This window comes from Argiope bruennichi, chromosome 11, assembly GCF_947563725.1.
Source record: "Argiope bruennichi chromosome 11, qqArgBrue1.1, whole genome shotgun sequence".
NCBI lineage: Eukaryota > Metazoa > Arthropoda > Arachnida > Araneae > Araneidae > Argiope > Argiope bruennichi.
In genome coordinates, this window is record NC_079161.1 from 72,214,031 (window position 1) to 72,228,656 (window position 14,626).

At 25.7% G+C, this 14,626-nt stretch overlaps 1 protein-coding gene across 4 annotated transcripts in view; it reads left to right on the plus strand.

The window, feature by feature from the left end:
* Positions 1-14,626, plus strand: part of LOC129957164 (cell adhesion molecule Dscam2-like) — a 759,520-nt gene that overhangs the window by 197,164 nt on the left and 547,730 nt on the right. The window lies entirely within an intron of this gene.

The following is a 14,626-nucleotide window of genomic DNA, read 5'->3' on the forward strand; positions in this document are numbered from 1 at the left end:
ATTCAAATAATTTGAATTAATTAATTTATAATTTAATTAACTAATTTTAATTAATCAATCTAATTTAAATAATTTTTAATTACTTGATTTAATTCGTCCAGTCATTTCTATTTGGTCGCCAAATAGTCGCTGAGTTTGTCTCCGAGATTACTGACGTGAAACCCGATCATAAATAATATAAGATATATATAAATAATATAAAAAAATACGTAGGAATTGACTTAAAAATTTTGTTATATATATTACTTGTTTATTTATTAGTCTGGTACGTGTTCGGTTTTCACAAGGTTTTTTTAGATCTCTATGCGAACATTATTTATAAATAAATATTAAACACTATAAAAATACTATTTAGTAAAGATTAAAAACATCATACACTCTTTGATTGTTAATACAATTTTCTGTATGCATATATTTTAATTTAAAATCAGGAAGGGAAGTCAAACAGCTGGTAGCCGAAAACTGGCTGCTACTTTTACAGGAATGAAACATCAAGAGATTCAGGAACAACTGCGAAAGGGCAACCTGCATTAAACCATTTACTTTCCCCTCAAATCACTTCCGCCTTTACCAGAATATGATACTTGATACAACATTCCCTTTTTTCTGTCGCTTGCTCTAACTTGAATGTCATATTTCCAAGAGATATGTCATTTCTGCCAAATATTCTTTTTTACCACTCCAAAATAAGAAGTGAAGAAATACACAAGTCTTTCAGAGAGACTGCGAAAACAAATATTTTACTCACTCTGAGTTGCATGGAATTGTTCTTTTTTCTAATTTGTAGTCAGAAAGCTTCTCTAACTATCCTTTGGAGGAAAAAGAATTATTTTTCTTGCTTTCATTTAATTCAAGGTTTTTTTTTCTGGTGTAATTCTCAAGGTTCTTCTGGTTTTTAATTAAGAATCTCAATGTCTCTCATTGTCTAGAGTCGTTAATAATAAACTTTCTTATGACAATTACAGCTGCAACATCACTTTATTCATTAGGAGTAATGCAATTGTATTTTAGCGTTGTTATTTTCCAAAACGGATACAAATTTTTAAAGTAACCTTGAAAATAAAGTAATAAATAAAAGAATGCATTTTTTTAGTCATACATCAGTCTGAATGATTAGTTAAATAATCTTTGAGCATTTCATATTCAAATAAATAAATAAATAAAAACCAAAGCAATAATAAGAGAAAACCTCTGATATTCTTAATAATCTATTAATATGTAATTTTTACTTTCTAATACACGGAATATAAAAAGAAATATTTTGATTGATGAAATTCGAATATATAATCGGAAAATTAAATTTATTAAGAGAAATAAAATGTTTAGTTAATATTTTACTTCCTATCAGTTGCAGTTATCCTTTATAATCGGTTGAGTATTGCTTCACTTGAAGGGGTGGTACATCTTCTAAATCAATGACAAAGAATACCTTATTAGCAATTTTTGACAAACGAAGAAATCTTTAAACACACGAGAAATCAATGATAAATATATATGACATATAAAACGATTTAATAAAATATGTGCTAAATTTTTTTACGTCTTTTAAAATGTGCACTAGTTTTACCACTTGGAATGGTTTCCTCAAACGATCTCGTATGGTCAAATAAACGTACTTGTACATGTAACGTATCATGTAGTACTAACATGTAAACGTATCATGTAGTACTAACCACATAATATAAGCGAACTTTATTTACAAAAGAGCTAAATAGCGTTTGAATGTGACCATTGTTTTGGAGATAAAATTGTGGGTTGCCGATGCAAAAAAAATTAGAATACTGAATGTATATTTTTAACCCTTTTTTTAATCGAATAAATCCAAAACTGGACAAGCAAATTCAATTATAATCTCTAATTCACATGCCATAATTTATATATTTAAATCATTACATTTTTAAGCCATCGGGTTTAAACGTTATGAAAGTACAGATTAACTGTTGGTCAACTTTTTCACGATTGGGTTTCAAATTAAACAGATATTTACATTTTAGATTAAAAATCTCTGCACCAAATTTCATCCATTCAATTCTCATCATTTTGTAGGCGTCGAGTAAGCTTATATCCAAAGAAACGGACCAAAATATTTAATTGAATAGACTTCGTTCAAGGAATAGAAATAGAATAAGATTTGAATAGGATAGAAAGAAAATAGAATTTGATAGAAATTTATAAACTTCGTATAAAGATCATATACCAAATTTTATCATAGATCTCAAAGCATTTTTTTAGTTATAGTATTCACGAGAGGCAAGTATAATTCCAAAAAGGTGTTTTTCTGACTAAAAGAGATCCGAACGTATCATAGTAGAAACGTATATACGTAGGATTCGTCAAAATATCGCCCTCAAATTCTTATGCAATTGCAATATTTCCTAATATTTACGTAATAATTTACTTAATAATCGCTCTTCATATATTTCATCTACGAAAAAGTAAAAAATTATTTTATAGAAAAAATTAAAAATCTTTAAGTGATGTTTTTTTTTCTTTTTATTTGTCTGTAATGTTAGCAGAAGAATTGAAATGAAAATAAACAAATTCTTACACCACTTAAGACGTACTTTTTTCTTTCATATTCTCTATCTCTATTTTTTTACACACAGAGAGAGAAAGATGGAATAAAACTAAAAAAAATTAATTATAGGGTAACTGGAAACATTTTATGAGTATTCTAGAGATTTTATTTTAATGATTAAGACTTTAAAAATAATACATTTAAAATTTTAACTTAATTGTAGCTTAAAGTTAGATTCTATTGAACTAAGTACATAATCAATTCAATAGAATTCAACTTTCATTCTAAAATTAGGGTTAGTAAACCTCTATAAAGATAACATTATAGTATTTATATAACCATAAAATCTATGCAACGGGGGATATACCTCAGATATGTGGATTAGAAACTTTCGGCATGCTTGTTGGTTTTCGACACTCTGGCGGGGACAGAAATGGTGTGGGCTCGACTATCCCCTATCAATGATGGTACGTGCTTCCAGCAGAAATAGTTGTACCGTGGTCAGCGATGATCCTTTGGACTCAACCTTAACTCCGTCAATGTAGTTGTCGTTTTTTGTGATAAATTATTTGCTGGAAAGTAAATAAAGTCTTTTACATTATTGTCATTATACACACAGTATAATTTTTACTGTGCGTTTTATAAGTGTTTATATTATTTCTTTTTATACATATATACTTTTATATAGCACAGTATAACTCGGAAGACTTATTTTAAAAATAATTCTAAAAATATAAGATATAATAGATGATTCATTAGCTTTACAATTTTGAAGGATTTATTAATCAGTAATAATGTTTTTAATTTTAATAAAGGAACAAGAACAAAGGCTTGTAAAGGGTCATTTCTCTCATCTTTATTTCAGTCAGAATAATGTATTTATTATACAGTTTTATAAAGGGTGTTCCAAAATTTTATGCCAAAATTTAATTTGCCACCATTCGTGTAGTAAAGTGTTGACAACCCTATTAAAAATATCCTTTGACAGCTTAGGGTTAGATTATTGATAGTTTAGGGTTAGTAAAAATAAAGAATTACACGATAGAACAATGTGCTTGCATTGTTGAATAAAATTTCAAAAATAATGAAAGTATGCCGGAACAGTTTGAAAATTTGAGAATTGGTCCCTTGAAGTGTGTGATTTAATATCAATGGATTTCTTTTTATGGGGTAATATATTATTCAACTCTTACATTAACACATTATTCTATCGTATAACGTTCCCTTTTTACTCACCCTAAACTATTAACTGTCAAAAGTTTTTTATAGGCTGCCAAAACTTTGCTGCACAAAATGCGTCAAATCAAAACTTGCGCTAATTTTGGAACATCCTTTATGATGCAGCCAGTGTGCATTTTTTGGAAAACACGTTATAAAAAAAATCACAAATTTCTAAACTTATCAAAAAAGAAAACTCATTTTTAAAACAATTCGATTCCACTTACAAATCTTAAAACTTTCATATCCTGTGCATGTCAAAACATCCTTATCGATCCTTATCTTTCAAACTGCAGCATAACAATACATTTCCACGTTTTTTAATAGAAAAAATTTACTATTACCAGTAAAATGCAGCATTTTGTGTGAAAATTTCGCTCTGATACTGAAGCTCTGCTCTGTTCTGAAACCAGCTGCGTCATACAACGATGCGTAATAAATACGTAAAGAAGCGTATTTATTACACAGTATTGTTATGATGCATTTCACGTGCACACTTGAAAAACAAGTTATAAAAATATAACAATTTTCTAAACTTGTCAAAAATAAAACTCATTTTTCAAACCATTCGATTCTTCTTACAAATCTTAAAGCTTTCATATCCTGTGCATGACAAAACATCCTTTTCGATCCTTATCTTTCAAACTGCAGCATAACAATACATTTCCACGTTTTTTAATAGAAAAAATTTACTATTACCAGTAAAATGCAGCATTTTGTTTGAAAATTTCGCTCTGATACTGAAGCTCTGCTCTGTTCTGAAACCAGCTGCGTCATACAACGATGCGTAATAAATACGTAAAGAAGCGTATTTATTACACAGTATTGTTATGATGCATTTAACGTGCACACTTGAGAAACAAGTTATAAAAATATAACAATTTTCTAAACTCGTCAAAAATAAAACTCATTTTTCAAACCATTCGATTTCACCTACAAATCTTAAAACTTTCAAATCTTTTTGCATGACAAAACATCTGACATATCGATCCTTAGTATTCAAACTGCAGCATAACAATACATTTCCACGTTTTTTAATAGAAAAAATATACTATTACCAGTAAAATGTAGCATTTTGTTTCAAAATTTCGCTCTGATACTGAAGCTCTGCTCTGTTCTGAAACCAGCTGCGTTATACAACGAGGTGTAATAAATACGTAAAGAATCGTATTTATTACACAGTATTGTTATGATGCATTTAACGTGCACACTTGAGAAACAAGTTATAAAAACATAACAATTTTCTAAACTTGTCAAAAATAAAACTCATTTTTCAAACCATTCGATTTCACCTACAAATCTTAAAACTTTCAAATCTTTTTGCATGACAAAACATCTGACACATCGATCCTTAGTATTCAAACTGCAGCATAACAATACATCTCCACATTTTTTTAACAGAAAGGATTTACCATTACCAGCTAAAATGTATCATTTCCTTTGAAAAATTCGCTCTGGAACTGAAACACAAAGATTAAAGATCTTGCGAGGAGCGCTGTCATCGGGAACTAAAGTACTTTATCCTGGAAAAGAAAAACTTCCAAGACAAAAGCATTTGGACTGAAACTGCAGAGATTAAAGTAGAGAAAAATCTATACGAGAATCGATTTTTGTGCCATTCTTGGAATAGTACTTTGTTAAATCCTTATCCTCATAATGTTATTTTTAAAATCCGTTTTCCATCGCTGCTGAACTCTTTTTCTTTTAGTTGCTTATCAGTCAATCATCTTACGGTTCGCTTAATATTTTCTTTAGGAGTTGGAGATAGGTATTTTCCTTTCAATGCAGATTTTGCAATTTTATTGTTAAATCATAAATGACTGCTGATGCTTTTTATTGAATGTGACTTGTTCAGTGAAGGGTGAAAATATGATTATGTATTTGATTTCTTTTCTCTTCGCTGGTTTTATTTCATTTATTTTTCATTTTTCATGCATATCTATTTTTTGAATCAATATTTGGTTTCGTATATATATAAAAAAAATTTCTGCTATGCAGTTGCGTTTTATTTTGACAATTATTCGATACTGAAGAATATTTAAAAGAATTGGAGCTCATGGAAAATGAATATTTGCTAAGAGCTCAAACATTTCTTGTTTTCTTTTTTTGAGTTAATATTTCTTAATGGTTTTCTGAAAATCACATTACGTTAATCTTCCCTCTGAAGTTAAAAAAGAAACTATTTTATCGAAGAAAAGCACTGTTTATGTACCTAATAATTGTATCTATTTTCTGCCAAATTTCGTTGAGTCTAATTCTTCTTCAAAATTTTATCTAAATCAAATTATTTGCAATACAATTTTTAAATACTATTATAAAATGTATTAATGTAACATAACATTTTATTATAACTGAATGAAATAGTTCTATGTACAATTAACCAAATATCGTTAAATTCTCTTATTAAGTAAAAAATATCCATCGAATTGTTTTATTAGTTAAAAATATTATTTATACAATTAATATCTGTATTCTTTTTCTTCCAGTCTTCGTTGAGTCATGTGTTCTTCTCCATTATTTTATTTAAATCATAATATTTACATTTCAAATTTTTAAATATCATTGCAAAAGTAAATTAATTGTAATATGCATTATATCGGAATGGAATAGTCCTATTCCTTTACCATTAACCAAGTACAGTTAATCTCTCCTATTAGGTTTTAAAATATTGAAGTGTTTTTAAAAATAATATTTACATAGAAAATAGTTGCATTCTTTTTCTGCTAGATTTCTTTCAGTCTAATAATAATGATATTTCATGTTCTTCTTCTTCATTTCATCCGAATCATAATACTTGCAACACAAAGTTTTAAATACCATTATTAAAGTGAATTTTTACCAATTTTACCATTATTAAGAATTAATTAAATACAATTTTTAAAAATATCGTTATAAAGACTTAATACTTGTAATATATCTATTTATTATATATGAATTAAATATTCCTATTAATTTAATAGAAAATAAAATTTTAAAAGGGTTTTTCTTCTACAGACAATTTCACTCTGAACGTGCTGTATGAATGACATAAAATGTTTTTAATTTATATGCTACAATATACAACAGTTTTATGTGCAACAATACTTATGAGGGTAAACTTAACTTTCCCTTTGCAAAACTTTAATTAGCTTACAATCTTTTATACATTTTCAGATTGGTTTATTCCATTCTTGGAACGATAGAATTTCGTTTCTCACTTATATTTCCACGTATTATAGTTTTATATTGTTATAAGTTATATTTTTTTCTGTGTAGTTATAGTACAACTGCATAGTTTTCAATTTTTGAAGTACCTCTCAATTAACAAATACCAACCATCAACAAGTTAAATTATTCGTGATAATGTAAATTAGACAATAAAAAAAACGTAATGCCGAAAATTTTATCCAGATTTTTAAACTTTGTAACGTTTCTTTTATTTATTATTATTTTTTCTATATCAAGCAAGTATGAAATCAGGCGTCATCGATATAATGAATATAAGGTTATAAGCATTAAAAATAGCTAAAAGGTTGCTGATGTTAGCGTTAGTTCCAAACAAACATGAAACCAAGAAATTGTTGGCAAGCTAAAATATGGGCACCATTTTTCACCAAACTATATATTGCCACCAAATATTGGGGACAGCATAGTCAGTATAGTAGCTAAATACGTCAGTCAAATACTGACGTTAGAGATTGGCGCATTGTTACTGATGTTGTGCTAATGGGAAAGTACTTTTGTATTTTCCCATTAGGTGCCAATATGGTCCAAATAGATGCCAATCTGAGCTAAATGATGCCAGTCTGATGCTAATATATTACTTTAAAGTTGTAGGATTAAAGCTTGGTTTCACCGAGTTATAATTAAAAAGCAAAAGCACCATCATGCAGTGACTTAAAAAGAACCTGACATCATATCTGGTAATAAAAATAAATAATAAATATATTAAAGATTAAGATGTAAAAAATAATGGAAATAAATATTTAAAAATAACACTATTTCACCAGAATGAAAAATAATATAAAAATGTGGAAGATAAAATAAATTGTAAAGCTTAAAGAATTGCAGACTATACAATAAAAATTTGAAAATTCCGGATAAAATAAATTAAAAATTCCTAAGCCTTAAATAATAAAGATTACACTATTAATTTAGTAATTAGTATTTTTAACATTTTCCTTTGATGTCTAAAATTTTGATAATAAAAAATTGTTCAAGCGAAAGAAAGTTTATAAAAACTTCTTTATTATTATTATTATTTTTCCAACCATTAATTAATAGAGACAGATAACAGGAAATTTTCTCTTTCTTAATCATTTTTAAATTTTGCACAGTTCGCAATATAATTTATTTTATTGTAAATTTCCAAGTCTGCATGTGTGCTACTAGTATTAACTTATTTTATATTGTATAAAAAAAGTGTCATAACTTTTTTTAAGGATTTTATTCTTTAAAAACATTAATTTTTCATATATTTATTGGACTCTAAAAATGATGAATCATTTAGAACCTGAAATGCTTTAGCATTTATATGATATGTAACAATGTTTTTATGATATTGAAAACATTTCATTTCTTTTTTCGAATACATTTTATAATTATTTTTATATCAGACTACAGAGCAGAATTTATTTTAATTTATTAAAAGTATTGCACATACATATAATTAAGATATATTCTTATTTCATGTAATACACAATCTTCAACTCTTTGTCACAAAAAATCTGGCAGAAGTGTTCAAAATATATCCAAATATTTTAACTGTCAAATATTTTCCGATGTGAAAACAAACAAACAAACAAAAAAAAAAAAAACCTTGTGAAAATAAAGTTTTCTCCGAACAATCTGTTGTTTTCAGTTTGTTTGCATGATAAAATATAGCAGATGGTCAATCGTTGGAATTTAAATTTAGCAAACGATATACTGTCAATTTTCTCTATCAAAGAAATGTAATATTTACGAAGTCGAAATAAATTATTTTATAAGAAAATAATTTTTGACGTTGAAATATAAAAACAAATATTTTCGAAAAAAATGTTATCACAATGGTTCTAAAATCCTTTATCTTAGAAAAAAAAATCATTACAGACAAAGACATTTGGATTGAAACTACAGAGATTAAAGTAAGGAAAAAAACTATCCCTAGATCGATTTTTGTGACATTCTTGAAATGGTACTTTGTTAAATCTATACCCTTATGACGCTGTTTTTTAAAATCCGTTTTCCATCAGTATGGAATTTCTTTCTTTCAAATGCTTATCAGTGAGTCATCTTACGGTTCACTTATTATCTTCTTTAGGCTGGAGATAGATATTTTCCTTAAGATTCCGATTTTACAGTTTTATTGTTAAATCATAAATGACTGCTGGTGCATTTATTGCATGAGATTGCTCATTGAAAAATGAATAATCGAATACATATTTGACATTTTTTCTGCTTGGCTTTTCTTTTTTACGAGAATGATTGTAATTTAAGTCAACAGTTATTTTTACTGAAATATTATGGCTTTATATTTATAGGGATTTTTGGTCTAACGAATATTTGAATAAATTGCAAGCTAGCTGACCTATATCGAGTTTACTACTTTTTTACTCCTATTTTTTATTATCTGCGTTTTCATTTCTACAAAAATCTTTCTGGCATCGATTTGTCCTTTCTCTTTTTGCGAAAATAGAAATTTAAAAAAAATGATTAAAAATATTTTTAATTCAGTCTTTTTATAATTTTGTAGACTCTCTAACTAATAACTTTTAATTAATCGTTAATGTCCTAATATTTATTATATTTATAATTGATATTTGTGAAGTGATATTTATTAATGTCAAGTAATTCTGATAAATTTATTTTTTAACTTTGATTTGCTAATATGTTATATGTATATATTGTTATATACGTAATATAAAAAATTAATTATATATATATATATATATATATAAATATATGTATATTAATAAAATTGATTTTTTTATTTATTCAGGAAATTATTTCTAAAGCTAAATTAGACAAATCAATTTAAATACTTTAACTTATTTTATACATATAAAGTAGATTTCATATATATTATCATAATTATTTAGTATTCAATCAATATTTAGTATTCATAAACAATTTAAATACTGTAAAGTGATTAATGTTTTATTGATAACTTTAAACATCCAGGCAGCTGAAACATCTTATAATTTTAATATATATAAAATTAATTGTGATTATGCATGTATGTTTCTAGGTTCCACATTTCCTCTCCGAAATTAGGCCTAACAGCAAAATTCAGCACTTTTATGTTTTTTGCATAAAAAAAGAATAAAATCAACCATATAATATGCAAACAATGATTAAATATTCAATTAAATAGAAATTAACTGAAATGTTACCGTTTTACGCAGCAACTTCAAAACAAATCATCACATCATACATATTTTTATTTTTATGTTTTAAAATTCGAAGTTTCATCTTTTCACCTGCCTCATTTACATTCCCTTAAAACTTGAAGTTTTTTTAATTTTTCAAAAGGAAAATGGATTATATATATATATATATATAATATTATTTAATTAATATTTTTAAATCGTATTAAAGTTTCAAAAATTAGTTTTTCAGATATACAAATTTTTTTCCGTTCATTTTGCTTTATTTATTTTATGAAATTTTACAAAATTAATTTTATACAATATTTGTAATAATTCTTTTATTATTGAATCCCAAAATTACATTGAATTTCTTTTGCCACAAAGCATTAAAAGAGTTTTGGAAGAAAAAAGGGGGAAAAATTATATCAAGAACAAATTATTTTATTTTTGCATATTTATGAGCAATAAAACTATTTTATTAAATGTTTCAAATGTTTGTTTAATCTCTTCTTTGTTTTTTTATATTTTTGAAATATATATATATATATATATATATGAATTAATTATCTTATGGGAAAGATTAGATTTCGGCAGTTTTAAAAAATTGTGTGATTGATTAAATAGATAATTTTATTTTATTTAAAAAGTATTTCAAGCTATCAAATAAATATTTCTATACAATAATAGTTATTTCTTTAAAAATATTAGAAGTAGAAGAGTTCTGATCCTGAACATCATTGCATATATCCGCTAATACCAAATAATTAAATTTAACAAAATGATGGATGTGTTTAAAGGAATATCTGCCACTTAAACTTTTTAATATAAGTAGTTGGTTTTAAAGACAAAGTACAGTTTTGACTATTTTCAATTAGATAAAACCATTTATTGATGAAATTAAACAAATATCTTATTAATTTCTCTGAAAACATAATATATAACTTGATGATAGAACATTTTCTTGTGATACGATAGAAGGGATAGATGAAATCAGAACTCATGCTATTTTATTATTTTTTTATTCTGAATTAATAAATGACATAATTAGTGCAATGAATAAAATATATTTTTCATATTAGTATTTTCAGAATTTCATAAAATTTTATATTAGCAAAAAAATATAATACATTCTAATCGGCAATTCTCAAATTAAAATTAAAAGTGATAATCTTTAAGAGGAAATCTAGGATTATTGCTTATAAAATTTTCATTATTTAAAAAAAATCTATTAAATTGAGAAAAATTTAGAAATATTTTTTTTTTGTATAAGTAATCATTATAAGACATAAATTTATCACTATTTTTTCAATACAAAATGAGTTAAAAGTATATAATACTACTTGCGAAAGAAGATAAACTAAATATTTTTTTTTAATATAGGAAAATATAAAGTCTTTATACAATTTATAAAATAAAATCCCTTTGAAATATAAATAACAATGCATTTAATAGCGTAAGAATAATTTCTTTGATAAGAATTCATTTATTGTTATTAGTAAATTATCTATTAAGTAAAAAAGTGCTTTCAAAATAAAGATGTTTAAAAAATAACATGAAAATTAAACTTCTTTTTCATCCTATAATTAAAGAAAAAAAATTTTGGTTACTAATAAGTGTCAAAAAAGAATTAATTAACCGGAATTTGAAACATTCCTGGCTGTTTGAAATTATTTTTACCCTCAAGATTTAAAAAGCAAACAAAACATAAAAACATAAAACAAACCCATTTGAATGACTGTAGAGAAAAAAAAATTTGAACTACAATACACTGACAAAAAATGGTCAACTCATTATCACTGTAAATAAAAATTCCAATAGCTTTAAAATGGCGTTATTATTACCGGACGATTTTTTTTATCTGCAGCATTTTTTCTGCCCTTTTTGTAGCTCGCAGCTTTATTCAAAATAAAACTAAAAAATACTGCTCTCACACAAAAAAATTCCATTAGAAGTGAATGTAGATACAAAACAAGTCTTCCAACTTTTTCGGTGAAAAAAAAATGTTTTTAAGGCGTCATATTCTCCAAAAGAACCATTAATAAAAATAGCTCGTATGTTTTTATCGTAATTTTCAGTTTTTGCTGTCATTTCCTCTGGTGTGCAGGAAAAACCCTTAATTCCATAAACATGGTGCTCGCTGTTTTTTTTTTTTCTTTTTTTACAGTTTCCCATTTACATTTGCCTCATTAAAGCACATAATTTGGAAAGAATGTGTTACCAGAAGTCATAATGAAGCTTTTGCACAGTCGTAATAGCCATTATCTGCTCTGTGCTTCGTATTTCATGGCCTTCGGTTAAAACAGAAACAAATATAAGGCTGTGTAATTGGATTGATATACCTTCCTTAAAAATGCAAATGTTTAAATTTAATTGACCATAAATTTAACTCGAATAACTCCCATTCCAGGACCGACCATTCTTTTTGTTTTAGGACATAAAATGTCGTTTCTATTTATGTCGAAATCCTAATAAAAGAAACTGAACTGTTTGTGGAATTGTATTTTATTTTCTAAACAAATACAACTGTGTGTTTTATGAGTTTATCCACTACATTAAGGGAATGTGTTTGCCATTAACTTTGAAATCATATATTGCTTTGAACATCATTAAAATGAATTCTTATTTAATATCTGCGTTTTAATGAGAGTTCTAATTAAATACATGATTATAATCTCCATAAAAATGAAACTTAGAAACATTAAATCATTGTCAAATATTAATTGGTGTATGCATTTTTAGTTTATTTGATATTAAGTTAATATCCAGTTAATTTTAAAATAATAGTCATTTGAGGCTTATAAACTTGTTATTGATTTAATTTAAAAGTCTGGTGATATTTAAAGTTGCATGGATATAAGATAGTTTTTCAACATTTAAGTATTTTTCATCGTCTCTTGTTTGCTTGGATTTTAAATAACGGTACTCGCATAAAACAGTCGTAAAATTATGATTTAAAATGAAACCATAAATATCTCTTTAATGACTCCCTATATTTGATATGTTTATGATCTGTCATTAATACTATTGGGCAAAGATATAAGGACAAAAAAATAAGAAATTAGAGGGTAAAGTTTTTTTATCGAATGTGCTGTTTTTTGGTTGCTGCAAAAACATAATTTTAATGAAAAACCAATGTGAGTCAATTATAGGCTCAAAACAATAGGAAAGTTCTGTATATGATATTTTATAATCTGCCACTGAAATCAACGAAAAATTGAGAACAGTTTAATTGCTTGCTACTTTTCATTTATCTACGCGACAATCAAACCATATACATTATTTTTAATACAAGAAACTTATGGAAGGTTCTTTTAGTATATTTTATTTCTTGTTATTAAGGTTATTTGATAAAAATATAAGCAAATTTCTACAAAATATAAAAAGAAAATTAAAGGAAAATCAATAGCAGCTTACCAAATTATTTATCCATTAAAAACTGAAAAACAAAACAAAACATGGATTAACTAAAGTTTTGCATTTAATTCTGAACAATAAATAAAGCATTTGGAATACATCAAACATTGTTTAAGGCAAATGTATTTATTTGCATTTAGAGCCATCTGCTACTGATTGATCTAGAGATAACTATTGGCTTACGTGTTGTTTTTCAGTTGACGCAATTAAAATCGTCTGCCTGCAATCCATTGATTGTTTCTTAATGCGCCACTATTTATTTAACTTTGTAGCAACCACAACTGAGCTGTAAATGATAAGTAAGGTGCGAAATATGTCATATTCTGATATAATACTTAAAAAATACACTTTCTAGTGAATTATGTGCAGCACACTAAAAAGCACTGCAATTTTACAAGGGATTTAATTTAATATTATTAATTTATTAGAATTTTATTTAATTTATTTAATATTAACATGACTAATATAATGTAAGAATCAATGTGATTACATATGGGATTAATTTTTTGAAAAACAGTAAGTTAGTTATAATTAAATAATAAATTAATTAAACGGTATTTATAATTTTGAAAATTTGAATATTTGGTTAAAAAAAATCTAGAAAACATCTAAGAAACCAAATTATGAAAATTAAGTGGCAAAAGTTTATTTTTTTAATTGAAAAAAAAAGCCCTTTTTGTTAAAAAGGATATAAAGGAAGAATCGTTTAGTTTAGAAGTTTATCTAAATATGAACTTGCTTATAAAATTTAATTATTGTAAGTTATTCTATAAGTTTGCTTATAATATTGAAGTTTGCTTAAGAAATATATTATTCAGGTCTTCAACTAAGAAATAAACTGTGCTTCTATCCATTCTTTAAAGATTGGGATTCAATTGATAAATAATATGAAATTTTCAATTTTTTTCACATTGTAAAGCAATAAAACAAATATACAATACTTCTGAATGAATAAAATATTTATTATCCAGTTCAGGAAGTGTAGAACATGTTAAGAAATTATTTCACCCAATTTGATAAAAAAAAAATATACATTCGATTTTAGTTTGTGTGGTTTTTCGTAAGAAAATTCAATCAAAGATTAGAATTTGAGAAAATTGCATCTAAATATGTAAAATAGCATTCGACCATATGAAAATGCAAATAT